The sequence below is a fragment of the Dermacentor andersoni genome, chromosome 3 (genome assembly GCF_023375885.2).
Source record: "Dermacentor andersoni chromosome 3, qqDerAnde1_hic_scaffold, whole genome shotgun sequence".
Lineage (NCBI taxonomy): Eukaryota > Metazoa > Arthropoda > Arachnida > Ixodida > Ixodidae > Dermacentor > Dermacentor andersoni.
In genome coordinates this window covers 75,024,125-75,038,384 of record NC_092816.1, presented here as the reverse complement: position 1 = coordinate 75,038,384, position 14,260 = coordinate 75,024,125, and the positions used below count along the sequence as shown (strand labels likewise).

Genomic DNA, 14,260 nt, shown 5'->3' with positions numbered 1-14,260 from the left:
CAGTGTTACATTTGCTTTTTTTTTTTCTGCTGGTCGCGATGGCACTTTTCAATACAGGCTGCGCTCGAACCATTGGCGTAGCTGGAAAGGGGCAGGGTTCTAACACTCAGAAATGTTGTTTGTATGTACATATATACACGCATATATACAAACACACGCATGAACGTGCATATTGGAGGTAGGACCCCCCCTCGATCCCCCGAAATAAAGTCCTGACTACGCCCGTGACTGGAACAGCTGAAAAGTTTGCGTACAAACAAGCAGTATCTTGCAACAAAAAGCGGTGCAATGTTTTTCAGCATCCATATGAACTATCCTCGCCGAGGCTGGAAGGCAAAAAATGTTTTAAAGGATGTTTAAAGAAAGCTTCGCACACGTAAGGTGGACAATTATGTGAGCGCATTTTGGCTGCCGGCACCAGCCGACTAATGATCGTCGACAAGCGAACTGTCGTGCCTGCAGTTATGTCAGTGAACGTTAACGGCGTCATTTATCACTAACCGTCGTCCACAGCAGCTGCACATTTTCGATATATGCGCTGCAAACACGTAGATTTATATGCATTTCAAATGTTCACATGCGCACATTTTATGCAAAACTTATTTTTACTACTCATTCATACCGCAAACTAAGCAGCTGCTTCATAGCAGCAAATCTGCAAATGGAAAAATATCCAAGATACAGGAGCTTCTAGGTCAAATTTATTTCGTACAAGGGAATGCATGACCAATTACTGCTGGCAGCAGGGCAAGAATGCTGGTTCTTGGAGCCTTGGAGGGTATATAGAATTCAGAGCAACTGGAAAGCCAACAGGCTATTAACAGTAACAAAAGCGCCTCGTCCTGTCCACTCTCTTCGTTCTCTTCTTCGTGTGCTTTTGCAGTTTGAAGATGCAAGTAAGCCAACTAGCCCAGTTATCCATTCTGTTACGGTAATGAGAGGTCATTTTTATTGCACTAATCACACCAAGATGGCGAACTTGCAAATTAATTATTCACAAATTGCGTACTGTATATGTGAACACATTTTTCTAAATCTCTTGATCAGGTCAATTTATTGTAACAGCGCTTATTAAGCATACCGACAGAATCTTAGATTTCTCACGTCGACTAAGGCCGATCTAATAACAAGCAAGATATTGCGGGTGGTAAATGCTGAAGATATCCCATCTGTCTCATAAGCGGGAGCGCGCGAGGTTTTCGCTGACTACAAAAATAAATGCACACTAGCACGTTAACGTTACAAGAAAATTAGAACACCGACAAAAAATAAAATTAAAGATACAGGACAGGAAAACCAGGGTACAACGGGCAAATTGTATCTGCTAGTGTTTACTCTGTTTTGAACACGCTGTCTAGACCCGCATTGTCAGAACAATTGTACAAGCAACATAGCGAATTGGGCGCGTTGGTAAGCTAACATTCTTGGCGTAAATGTGCAGCGCGACACAGACGTGTCGTTCATTCTTTGTCCCGCGTCTGTGTCGCGCTGCACATATACGCGAAAAAAAAAAACGTATACGTGAACAACCTATAATGCCAGGCGAACTCATCTCCACGTTCACAGGTGCGTTACTCGAGATAAATGTGGCTTTAGTGTAAACAAGGTGAACGCACCTCGCATATCCTGGCCCGTTTCGGAGCCGACCAGTCGCGTCCCAGTAGCCATACCAGTCGCCGGCGCACATCTGTCCATGCGCACGGCGCCGCGTAAAACGCTTTGCCACATTCCGTGCGGTTTGTGCTGTTTAATGTGCGCCGTCATACTGGAATACAAGTGTCAATATGATGTGTTTCGTATCGCTTCACCAAGGTCCTTGACCTAATGTCGTCGAATACCGCACCTCCAACCCGGAGCCGATGAATGCAATGCACGCTCGACGCGGTCCGCTGATTGCAATGTCGATGGCACTGACGGAAACGACGAGTTGGCGTCGCCACCGTAAAGTTGGCTTCGCAGCGGTGCAGTTGAACACTTGACGTCATTTTGCACCACGTGATAGCGCTTGGCGAATAGCGGTGCGAGCGGTGCCGGAAAAGTTATGCGCAACTCTGCTCCCTGCGGGACCATGTACAGGGGCACTAGCGCACCGCGGTCCATGCAAAGGGCCGCGTCTCCATCGTTCATTCAAGAAACATACGAAATATGACCAGCCATATCGCACACCGGCCTTGAGTGATAGTTGCGAGGAACATATTTTTGCGATAGAAATTATATGGACACTCCAGGCGAATTCTCGATGTCGTATAAAGTTCAAGTGCGGTAATATCGCCTCCACGCGCCGTATGCTGTAGGTGCGAGCGAACGCTTTCGAAGGCGAGCCGAGGATGGTGGGTTGATGCGGCGGTGTCTTCTCGCATTCACAAGGGAGGAAGGTGGGGAGGGCGCGCGCCGTATTCTCACGCGCGCAAGAGAGGGGTCAGGGAGGTGTGTAGGAGTGTGCTTGCTTGGAGGTGATGAGGGAGGTGGCAGGTGCTCATCACGGCTGCCGCGGCTGAGCGCGGTCGCGCTTCCGTTCTTGGAGGCAAACTGCGATTGGTTCGAAGGCTAGCCGACCTGAGGTAGCTCTTGGCTAAGTGTGCGCTGTGTTCTCGTACTCTTAGATAGCGTTGAAACTAGAGGCAGCACGAAGGGGAATTAGCTCGCCGCTGCTGCCGCTCTTCAACGCCAGTGTTCTGACAGCGAGTGTCCGCGCTCATCGAGTGCGATGTGTTCGCATTTGCGTGTGCGTGCGTGACAACGTGCTCATTAATTTAGTTGATACGCGAATGTTTATAGCAGTTTATGGAGCTGATAAAGCGACTTGACTTACTTCGTACAGCTGTCTAATAACTTGCCATAGCAAACAATGCTTCATATTTCGGGCGAAACCGTGTTTTTATTGTATTTAATTGGAGCTTTCGGGAGTTTGGCTCACAGTGTGAATGGTTAGTTGGGAAAGGGGTTCAGAGGAAGGAGAGGGGGGCATTAAGTGCATGCGCACGAATTATCTGTGGGAACTTCGTGCAATTCGCACTTTCTCTCCAGTGTAGACGCACATCATCATATCGGTATTCATCCATGTTGTCGGCAACAGGCAACTGTTTCGCGTCAAAACAAAAGCGTTTGTGTGGATACGGAAAGAACGAATTTAGCGTCGCTTAATAGTCGGGGGAAACTATTTTGTATATATCACAGTACAGGAAAGAGCTTCATGAATTAAAAGAAAGTGCGGGATCTCAAACATTTTTTTACGTATTCCGTTGCGGTTTTACATTGGTTATGACGTGCACATGACCAGCTTGTCGCAACGGTATATGCTCCTATTGTGCTCCAATTACACTCAGCGGAGTGGTATAATGGGACGAAGGGCGCGGGAGTCGGCTTTCTCTTGCAAAACGTCGATGACGCACGTGCGACGGCGTCGTGCTCAGTTACGCCACCAGCGGACACCGGGCTGCGCCAGCATTTGAGGAGAGCAAGGCGGCGAGTGTGGTTTCGTCAGACTCGATATTATAGCTCGTAATACCGTAGCTCTGTTTGGGCTCTTTTGTACTCTTGGGCGAACTCGATATTAGCCTAGATGCCGAAAGCGTTAGTAATTAGGTAACACCGCGCGAGAGCGCACAGAACCTTAGTCATCTCTTCTTGGGCTATGTTGCAAGCAGGGCCCACACAGCCGTCTGCTGTAGCTTGATTTCGCTTCTGGTCCTCTAAAACTCTTTATTTCAGTCATTTATACGATCACCTTTGTTGATGTAATTGTTCCCGTTCGTTTCCTTCTTACCATTGTATCCGTGGTCCCCTCTGCTACTCCAGTGCGCGTTCAAGCATCGGCACCAATTTTTTTTTCTTTAGAACCCGACGTCAGGGCCGGCGGGACGCATCGATTTTTCGGAGACCACACACGTGCCAATGAGGGCGAGAATGATTGCGGCGGGGGTTAGAGCTGTCTGATTGTTCGCGTCTTCGATGTGTTGCAACCCGTGCCTGCTCTGTCGCGCACGCAATCCATTTGCTTTTCATCTCTTCGATTGCGCCGTCGAAAAAGACGACTCTAGCGTTAAGGCAATGAGATGCGATTTGGCCATGACTCAGAGGCATCGTGTTTCGTTTTAAACATACGGCGTTGGAATTAAAATATAGCGCCACGTGTTTCATTTCGTGCCGGCGGGAGAAACTTGATGACGACACACACACACGTGTGGGTGTATATATATATATATATATATATATATATATATATATATATATATATACATAACTTATAACTTCCCCGAACTGCATGGAAGGCTTCTAATCCCACCAACCCGTACATCTCGTCGCCTTTTTAACTCTTGCAGCATCCAGCGCTTGCATGGTTCAACAGCTTCCTTTAATCAATCGTTTTTGCCTAGCGCCATTATAGAGTGGAACAATTTACCAGATAGAGTTGTCAATGAGCGCAACCCCATTATCTTCAAGCAGCTGCTTACTGATCACCTTAAACCCTAACCTTACAATGACCGTACTGTGCCTTCATTCTTTTGCGATTGCTGTCTCACATTGTGACTGTTCTGCTGATTTGCTTTTGCATTCTATTCAGTGTGCCTCTTGTTGTTGTTGTTGTTGTTTTATTTTATTTATTATTTTTTTTTTTTAATGCGAATCCACAGGCTGAGTCTTGTAAGAAATTGTAACCATATCTTTGTTTCTATCCTTATCTTCTGTAACCCCCCCTTATGTAATACCCCGACAGGGGTCCTTAAGGAAAAATAAATGATGATGATGATATATATATATATATATATGAGAGAGAGAGAGAGAGAGAGAGAGGGAGGGAGAGAGAGAAGGGGGAAATTGTGTGTGTGTGTGTGTGTGTGTGTGTGTGTGTGTTTGCATATCTTTTCAAGGCGTAAGCGACGAGAGCTAGCAGTTATTAGAGCAGGCGTGCTCCCACGTATCTTCTCGATGGCAAAAAGACTTGTAGCGTCAGCATGTGTCGTTCTTATTTTCGCGCAGTGCTGAAAAAGTTTTCTCTGCGGCAGTTGGAACGTTACTGAGCAGCATTAGTGAAATGTACCTGCCCCACGAAAGCATTTCCTTAATGTTTCCATTTGATACGTCGCAATTTCGTAGGGAGCAATCCCTAATCATTGTAAAAGGGACAGCGACGTCGCTACCTCATAGCTGTAACATAGACAAAACAACGTGCCAAAACGAGCATAATGAGCAGTCAAGACGTATCAAAGCTTTACTGGAGGGCTAATTGGTTTATGTTCGGACGACGCCCGTCCGACCACTTAATATATGTGTACTCCTTCGTGTATTGCCTGATAAGGTATCGCTCCTTCTACAGTCAAGGGGCGCTGAGGTAACACCTTCTACGTAACGTAAAACCTCTCCGCTGTGCGTGTGGCGTCGTGTTAGGTGTCGAACGCTGCACATAAAAAAACGATCGCGCTATGTGTTGCCCTCATAACGCAATTGAATTGCATGCGCTACAGGTCTTCCTTCGTGACGTCATGGCGCCAAGTGCTCAGTCATTTTTATCCAGCGAAGGTTGACTGATGGCAGTCCAGATTTTTTTGGTAGTCCACACTCGCCAGAAACTGCTATGTACATTGACTTTTGCTATTCGCGTGCTTCGGTGCACGATGTAGGCTGATACTACGAGATTTTTTCACTATACCGCGACGTTTGGCGGCAGATGTCGACACTGACTGAGTACCCTTGAAACTTTATTAAGCCGCTTAACCGAAACCATTTGACTCGGGTGGTGAGTTCAGATCATAGTCAGTGCTGGTGTGTAAACATGAACATATAAGAATACACCTAGGTTTAAATATATGTTGTGTTATACGAAATGCACATCATATAGGTTGTCGCAGGTAACCAACGTTCATGGTTATATTGCGCTTAGTTTTACACTGACGATATTAAGTGAAGGACAGAACTAAGCGCAATATAACCATGAACGTTCACCAACTAGCCCCCTTCATTGTGTAACCAACGTGTTAAAAAAATAATCTAAAAACACCATGCAAGACGCAATTTTAGGGTGGACAGTCTTCGGTCGTTAGACCTCTGGTTACCGAAGACCGCCGGTCCTGTAATCGTATCTTGTAGCACGATTTTATCATCTTTATTTGAAAACCTTGGCAAACGTTATCTGTAACACAGGGTGTAATGCAACAAAACGTCATTGTTCTTTTCGGAAGGATGGGTCTGAATGTCTTAGCCTGTTTTAGGCTTTCGCAGCACGCCTTATGTGCGAGGCCGGACCAGGAGACAATGCGAGTTCTCTTTTATTCCTTTTGATCTCGTGTACGAAACAAGCTTCTAACGGCAAGTAGGCACAAAGACTTCAAATTCCGATGTAGTTCAGCTAAGTTTTCTGTTGATGCATACATCAATATTACACACGTATAATATCTTAGTGGCCGCTCAGATAAAAAAATAATAAACCTCATGAGCCATTTCACTCTGTGAAGGTGGATGTCCAGCGAAGCTGTTTGTCATACGACAAAAAGGCGACACAGAATTGTGAACGTATGTACAGCCGCGTCCACGTCTGTGTAGAGCGCGCGAGCAGACGGCCTTGCTCTGCGGGGCGACACCGTGCGGAAGTTGCGGCATCTGACGCACTGTGCCCAGGAGCATGCGCGGCCTAATATACACGCAGACCTGCATTGCACGAGGGGCAACGTTGAAAAGGGCCTGTTGTTTAACCGAATACGCGCGCTTCCCCAGGGCGCTCTCGGTATCTCCATGCCAAAAGAGTACTTGTTTCAGCTGATAACACGCGCCCGACTCTTACAACAAACTTGCGCGCATTCTGGCCGTTCCGATTAGGCGGTGATACAAAAAAATGATAACGCCAACAACGGCGTAAAAAAAAATCGAGGCGTCAATTTTTTTTATGCCGTCTTCTGCCTGCCCTTGGCGCTTATAGATAATGCGTTATTTTGTATTTTGGCTCAACATTCTTTATTACAGGACGTGGCGTGTTCAGCCATTGCCGAAGAAGAGAAGCTTCGGCCTACGGACAACGTTTCCACAAGGGGCTTTGGGATCAAAACTTTGCCTCTTTCCTGAGGTTCCCCTTTGTTGAAGCTTATCTTCTTCGGCAATGGCTGAACACACCATGTCCTGTAATAAATAATGTTGAGCCAAAATACAAAATAACGCATCAAGCGCCAAGGGCAGGCAGAAGACGGCATTAAAAATTAATGCCTCGATTTTCTTTTTACGCCGTTGTTGGCGTTATCATTTTTCCGAATCACCGCCTAATCGGAACGGCCAAAAAAACGCGCATAGTTTGTTGTGAGAGTCGGGCGCGTGTTATCAGCTGAAACGCGTAATCTTTTGGCATGGAGATACCGAGAGCGCCCTGAGGAAGCGCGCATAAACAACGGCCCTTTTCAATGTTGCCACTCGTGCAATGCAGGTCTGCATGTATATTAGGCCGCGTATGCTCCTGGGCACGGTGCGTCAAATCGCGCAACTTCCGCATTGTGTCGCCCCGCATAGCGCTCTCTACACAGACGTGGACGCGGCTGTACGGGCTTATTTACCATGATTTTTATATACATTCGCGTGGACGACAGGAACGTCGCCCCGGGAGCCGGAGGAAACTAGAAATTCGTGACGTTTCGACGGGACCGCGACCACGGTATAGCGGAAGGAAATGAAAGGAGATACGCAAGTGCATGGAACGCCGACAAAGAGAGGGCGGCGCGAACGTAGGTATGGCCAACTCGTGTCAAAGTGCAGTACCTATTCTTATCAGCGTAATATCTGGTACGGGTTGTATTCGGACCCAAGACATTAAACTTACTTTTGGCAATCTAGCGGAGTGCTTGAAGCCTGCATCACCTGCGCCGCTGTTCGGCCCGCTATTGCAGTAACTTCGCGATCGGCTCACGCATTTTGGTCTACAGACCTCGTTCCGCTAGAAACTAGCCACACACAGCTTCACTGTAAAAATAAACAATAGAGTAGGCTGTATCGGGGAAGCATTCTTGATTTATTTTACCAAGCAAACGCACGGTCATAGTAACATCTCTGCTGCGCATGCGCGTCCTTTCGTGCTGATGCGCCTGCCAAAACGCAATACCAGGTGGATGCTTCGGGAGAGGATGCGAGAACGCAGTTTTGGCACGCGCTCGCCCATAGACACTCAGATATTGTGTCCTCGCTTCTACGTCGATGATGTAGGTACATCCGGCCTCCTAGATTTCTTTTCTTTCCACTTTCCCGATAATTTGATCTCATGCCTATAGGCAACCTACAAATTATGACGCTGGGCAACATGCGTACTCGTTTTCCTTTTTTTCTGCTTGTCTGGCTATTTCTAGGCAACGACCTCGATTGGCGAACAGCTGTAACACGTGCCCTCTTTGCTCGGTCCATATCCTCATTGATTTTGCGGTGAAAGCAAGACACAGTTGTGACACCTTTCTGAACATGTATTGGACGAGGAGAAAATAAGTACAGTTGATGTCTCTTCAATTTGCTGTCGCAGGGGCGGTGAACGACCGTCGATTTAGCCCAAATCTTCTCCAAACTAAATTTAGGCATGGCGAACGTTCCAAATAATTGCTTTGTCCCATTTGTAATGAAGTGCGGTTATTCTTTGCCGAAAGAACAGCTATATACAGGGTGTCCCAACCATCATGCACCAAGATGATGATGATTTTCCACCAAGATGATTCTTCCACGTTCGGAAAAACACTTTTATACGTAGCGTGTATTGTGCAAAAGAAAGCTGTATCGGGAGTTGTTCACGTTCCTCCACAATTTTCTCATTAACACTTTTCATGTAATTATAATATTTGAGAAGTTAATTAAATAATTAAGACTAATCACGTAATTAGGCTGAGTGCGAAAAGTAATCTGAGCATCTCCAAGCAACGGCGAACAACACCACCTTGATTCTGTCCAGGTACGTGGCATTTGCATATTTTTAAATCTTGGTGCATGGTGGTTGGGACACGGTGCATATACCAATAGACGCTGTCAATATTCGCATGATTTTGGGCAACGTCTCTCCTTCATTTTATTCTGGCGGTGTTCTTTTCCTTTTTTTTTTTTTCTGGTTTACCCCGCTTCTTCCAGCGGTAAAAGGTAGTTATCTTGCTGTTTGAACGCGACAGCTTAATCATAAGGGTTCTATTATGTCTTCCCTTTCACTGTAATGCTAAAGGGATATGGCATTATAGATACACTAAACATTTTAACACCCTTATGCGAACGGTGCTTGCTTGTGCCGCGTTTAACACACTCATCCTTCGGGGATGAAATCGGGACATGGATGGGGACAAATAAGGTTTTATTTTTCGGCGACTCCTTTTGGTACGTAAACATGATGATCGCTGAGACAGATGATCGAGACAGAAGAAATTGCACGAAATAAACTATAACGGCTACCAAGTCCAAACTGTGGCACCAATCCGATATCTTCGTGCGCACCAGGTAGCCAGACTTAAGTTTTCAACTAAGGCTTTTCCGGTCGCAACACAGATCAGTACTTCGAGCTAGTCCCTGTCGTGTACAATAAGATCTTATAACCTTAGGTCCAAGGGTGTTAGCTATCGGGAGCACCGGCACCGTTAAGGGTGTACGAAAACCTTGAAGTATGTTATACAGTAGTGCGGCGTCTGCTGTGTAGTATACGAGCACGCTGAATGGCACGAAGGCTGCTGAGACTTTCCTATTCCGCTTCGCGAACACATGCATTCGTGTGTGGCAGCTGTCGCGCCGTGCTGTTACAACACATCCTCTCCAAATGTCCCCAACGCGCGCGCACTCGCACTTGCTACAGGGACAAGCGCCCATGACGCATGTGTAAAGCAGGCTTTGTGGCCCCGACTGTGGCGCTGTCTTTAAACTGTACAAGACGTTGTATCTTTCGGCAAGGTCGCCTGGCTACAACGCTGGTGAGGCTAAAAAGATTGATTTTAGTTAAGATGCCGCAAGCGCTTTTCTCAATTAAGGCTGCCAGAGTTTCACGCGGCTGCAAAGAGCTTCTAATCAGTGGTTGGCCTTACACTGCATTTTGGTACCGTCGATGTGTGCCCACGTGTGACCAACGTATTTTAGTCAAGATTTCAGTCACGCAGGTCATTTTTCTTTTCTTTAGTCGACAACTTCTAAGCTTCGTAACCACTTTGTAGCGGTGCTTCCAAACTTGTAGTTAGTTTATTAGTTGCTTGTTCGTTACCTCTCACTGACTTGACTCTTCAGGTTCGAACAGACACTCCTCGTATTGCATATTCAAACGGGGCACGTTTAAATTCCTCGAAATTGATATGCGTCGACTGTGGTTCCTTGCTCATCGGCGTACTTCCTTTTCACTTTAATTCCGGTACATTGCCACCAGCTATCAGTTATCCATCTCCATTCCGAGAGGCGAATGTTATGTCGTAATTTCAACTCTTAAGTACTTATTGGAGCTCGCTGTTAGCCACTGAACGTTTTTGGAAGTATAGTAGGGGAAATTACCGAAGTGGAACTAGTGAGCTGGATTCGGTGCTGGTTTACTATAACGCATCGCATACATGCACGGGCTAAGTAAGTGGTACGAGTATTCAGAAATTGTGTGGAAGACTGCATTGGTATGATGTAGCCACGTGGAAAAACTCTATATAATGACTATATATAATTTGGACTTCTCACAGGCGCCCAACGAAACAAAATCGGTAACGCCTGAACGACGGTGTACAAGGGTAACAATCGGTTAGCGGTGTTGGAATCGCACCGCTGGCCCGAGTTGTTGGGGTCTCGGTGCTGACGCCCGATATTGCCAATGGGTCGCAAGCCCCAAGGGTAGCGTTGGCCTGGCGGCCTGGGGCACTGGAAGCATCCGAAGGTCCCGGCAAAGCAAGAGAAGACTGGTAACAGAACAACTTGTTTATTCTAACATAGCAAAAGAGCGGCCGGTCAGGTCGACCGAAGTGGAGAGACGGGAGAGCACGTAACTCAACAGTACAAATCGGAGCCTCTCTCCTGGCGTCCGGGGGCAGCTGCTCTTATACCCTCGGCGTCGCGGTCCAAAAGAGAAGGTAGCGGGATGAAGGTCACGGGATGAAGGTCACGGGACGGCGGAGCATGACCCCACGACGGCGCGAACTGTCGAGCCGAGAGACCTGCTGAACCGAGTGTAGTGACGCATCGCCAACCCTCACCCACACGACGGCGCGAACAGTTGAGCCGAGAGACGTCCAGGCTCCTCATTCGGGGAACTCCGCTCCCCGGCTGCCGCGCTTTGACAAGCGAGGGCACACACACACACACGCACACACGAAGACACGTGGCACTGAAACACGCCCGGACACGCTTGGCGGGTAGGCGTTGCGGCGGCGTCGGACGGGCCAAAATGTCCGCCGCTTTGAACAAAGCCCCGGCGTCCGTTGCATCCGCACCGGCATTAGCGCGCGTTGTAGGCGAAACGTAACAGACCGCCCCGCCGGGGGAAGGAGATCCCGATGGTCAGGGGACTGCATCCGCTGTCCGGAGGGATGTCGCTCGATGATGCTCATAACCGAAGTCGGGCGTCCTTTGGCGTTTCTTGAGCGCAGCGCACAGAGAAGCCCTCGTTCTCACGTTCAGGTGCACACAGGACACTGCAAAGTGACTTCGGGAGAGTTGACATTTTTGTTCTCGTTTCCGGCAAGCGTTAGAACCACGCCTGAAAGTCAACCGCTCAGTCAGCAAGCACGGCACAACCCTCACTAAGCCCTGCCAGGCTCTTTCCCCTTTTATACTGCTGCCTAGTTCCTTACAGTAGTTTAGCAGCACTCAGAACGCGTCCACAAATCGGAAAAATTGCACTAAAAAGCACATCATCACTTTGAAACACTACACAAAAGCAATAGGTTAAAAAAAATCCTGCCTCAGGAAGAAAAACATCAGTAACAAGCAATTTTGAGGCTGATTCCCACGTTAGGGGCTTCGACTTAAGCCATCGGCGTTACCGTTGAGACTCCCCTTTTTGTAACGCACCTCAAAGGAATATTGTTGCAAAGCGAGGCTCCAGCGCAGGAGGCGGCCATTTTTGGGAGAGATGGTCTGCAGCCATTGGAGAGGGCAGTGATCCGTTTCAATGATAAACCTCGAGCCAGCTAGGTAACATGACAATTTCTGAACGGCCCACACGATACACGCACACTCTTTCTCGGTGGCGCTATACGCCTGCTCACGACTGGTCAGCTTACGACTAGCATACAGGACGGGGTGTTCTACTTCTCCATTTTCCCGTTGGCACAGTACAACGCCCATGCCTCGCTCACTAGCATCACACTGAACAATGAACCCTTTTGTGTAGTCGGGCGATCGTAGCACAGGCTGGCTTGTTAGGGCGCTCTTTAGGGCGCTAAAAGCTCTTTCCTTCGTCTCATCCCAGACGACTGTTTGCGGCTCTGTCTTTCTTAGAGCATCCGTCAAGGGAGCCGCGATATCAGAGTACCTGGGAATGTACCTCTGATAGTAGCCGGCGACACCTAAGAACGACCGAATATCGGTCTTCGTGCGCGGTTGCGGGAAGTCTCGCACAGCGGCCACCTTTATTTCAGAGGGGCGGCGACGACCCCGACCAATCACGTGTCCGAGGTAGACAACCTCGGCCTGTGCTAACTGGCACTTGGGAGCCTTGACTGTCAAGCCCGCATCGCGCAGGCGGGTTAGCACTGCCCGCAAGTGCGCCATATGCTCAGGCCAGGATGCGGAGAATATCGCTACGTCGTCTAGATACGGTAAAGCGAATTCTTGCTGTCCCCGCAACACTTTATCCATGAGGCTTGAAAAGCAGTATGGCGCGTTCTTCAAACCAAAACTCAAAACTTTAGGACGGAATGTCCCCATTGGTGAAATGAACGCCGCATACCTACTAGCCTCTTCTGTAAGTGGAACCTGCCAATAACCCCTGACAAGATCTAGGGTGGAAATAAACTGAGCGCTACTCACTCTCTCAAGGCGCTCCTCGATGTTAGGGATCGGATAAATTTGATCCTTAGTGATGGAATTAAGCCTGCGGTAGTCGACGCAAGGACGAGGTTCCTTGCCCGGTACCTCAACTAAAATCAAAGGGGAGGTATAATCACTCTCACCCGCTTCAATAACACCGAGCTGTAGCATTTTCTTTACCTCAGCCTCCATAATATCGCTCTGGCGGGGTGACACCCGGTACGCCTTGGATCGTACTGGCTCTGGGGAGGTAAGTTCTATGTCATGAGTAAGGACAGAAGTCCTACCAGGCCTCTCAGAGAACAGACCTTGAAACTCTTGTAAGAGCTGGTGTAGTTCTGTTTTCTGCTCAGGCGACAGCGATGCTTTACTTATTAAGTCACTAATGACTTGATCGGCGTCTTTCCTGTTTGTCACTGAGCCTAGTCCCGGAAGCTCGACCGGAAGCTCTTCGGGCACGTTTACCATCATGCACACCACTGCTTCCCGTTGCTTATAGGGTTTGAGCAGATTACAGTGGTAAACTTGCTGTGCTTTCCGCTTTCCTGGCCGACTCACCACGTAGTTAACGTCCGACAGTTTTTGAACAATCCGTGCTGGGCCCTCCCACTGCACGTCGAGTTTGTTCTTTAGCGATGTGCGCAATATCATGACCTCATCGCCCACCTCAAAACGACGGGCCCTGGCTGTCCGATCATAATAAACCTTGGCCCTCTGCTGGGCCTCTGCCATTGCTTCACCTGACAACTCCTGTGCCCTTCTTAAGCGTTCGAGGAGCTTAAGCACGTACTCTACCACGACTGGGTCGTCGCCCCTGCCTCCCCATGATTCTCGAAGCATGCGAAGCGGAGATCGCAGCGAGCGACCGTACACCAGCTCAGCTGGCGAGAACCCCGTAGCCGCATGCGGCGCGGTTCTTAAAGCAAACATCACTCCAGGCAGACACAGCTCCCAGTCAGTTTGATGTTCAAAACACAATGCTCTCAACACGCGCTTCATGACGGAGTGGAGCTTCTCAACGGAATTCGACTGGGGGTGGTGCACTGAGCTGTGTAACAGCCCTACCCCGCACCTTTCGAGAAAGGCTGTCGTCAAAGCGCTAGTAAACACTGTACCCTGATCTGACTGGATTTCTGCAGGAAAACCAACTCGCGCAAATATGGACAGTAGTGCATTGACTATCTCAACTGAGCTGAGTTCTTTAAGAGGCACTGCTTCAGGGAACTTTGTCGCTGGGCAGATCACAGTCAAAATGTGTCGGTACCCCGTGGCTGTTACCGGCAGAGGTCCCACTGTATCAATAACGAGCCGTCTAAAAGGCTCCGTAATGATAGGT

At 48.3% G+C, this 14,260-nt stretch overlaps 1 protein-coding gene and 1 pseudogene across 4 annotated transcripts in view; both read left to right on the top strand.

Annotated features, from left to right (window-relative positions):
- Positions 1-14,260, top strand: part of LOC126545015 (uncharacterized) — a 466,980-nt gene that overhangs the window by 392,068 nt on the left and 60,652 nt on the right. The window lies entirely within an intron of this gene.
- Positions 7,714-7,890, top strand: LOC126521016 (U2 spliceosomal RNA; annotated as a pseudogene).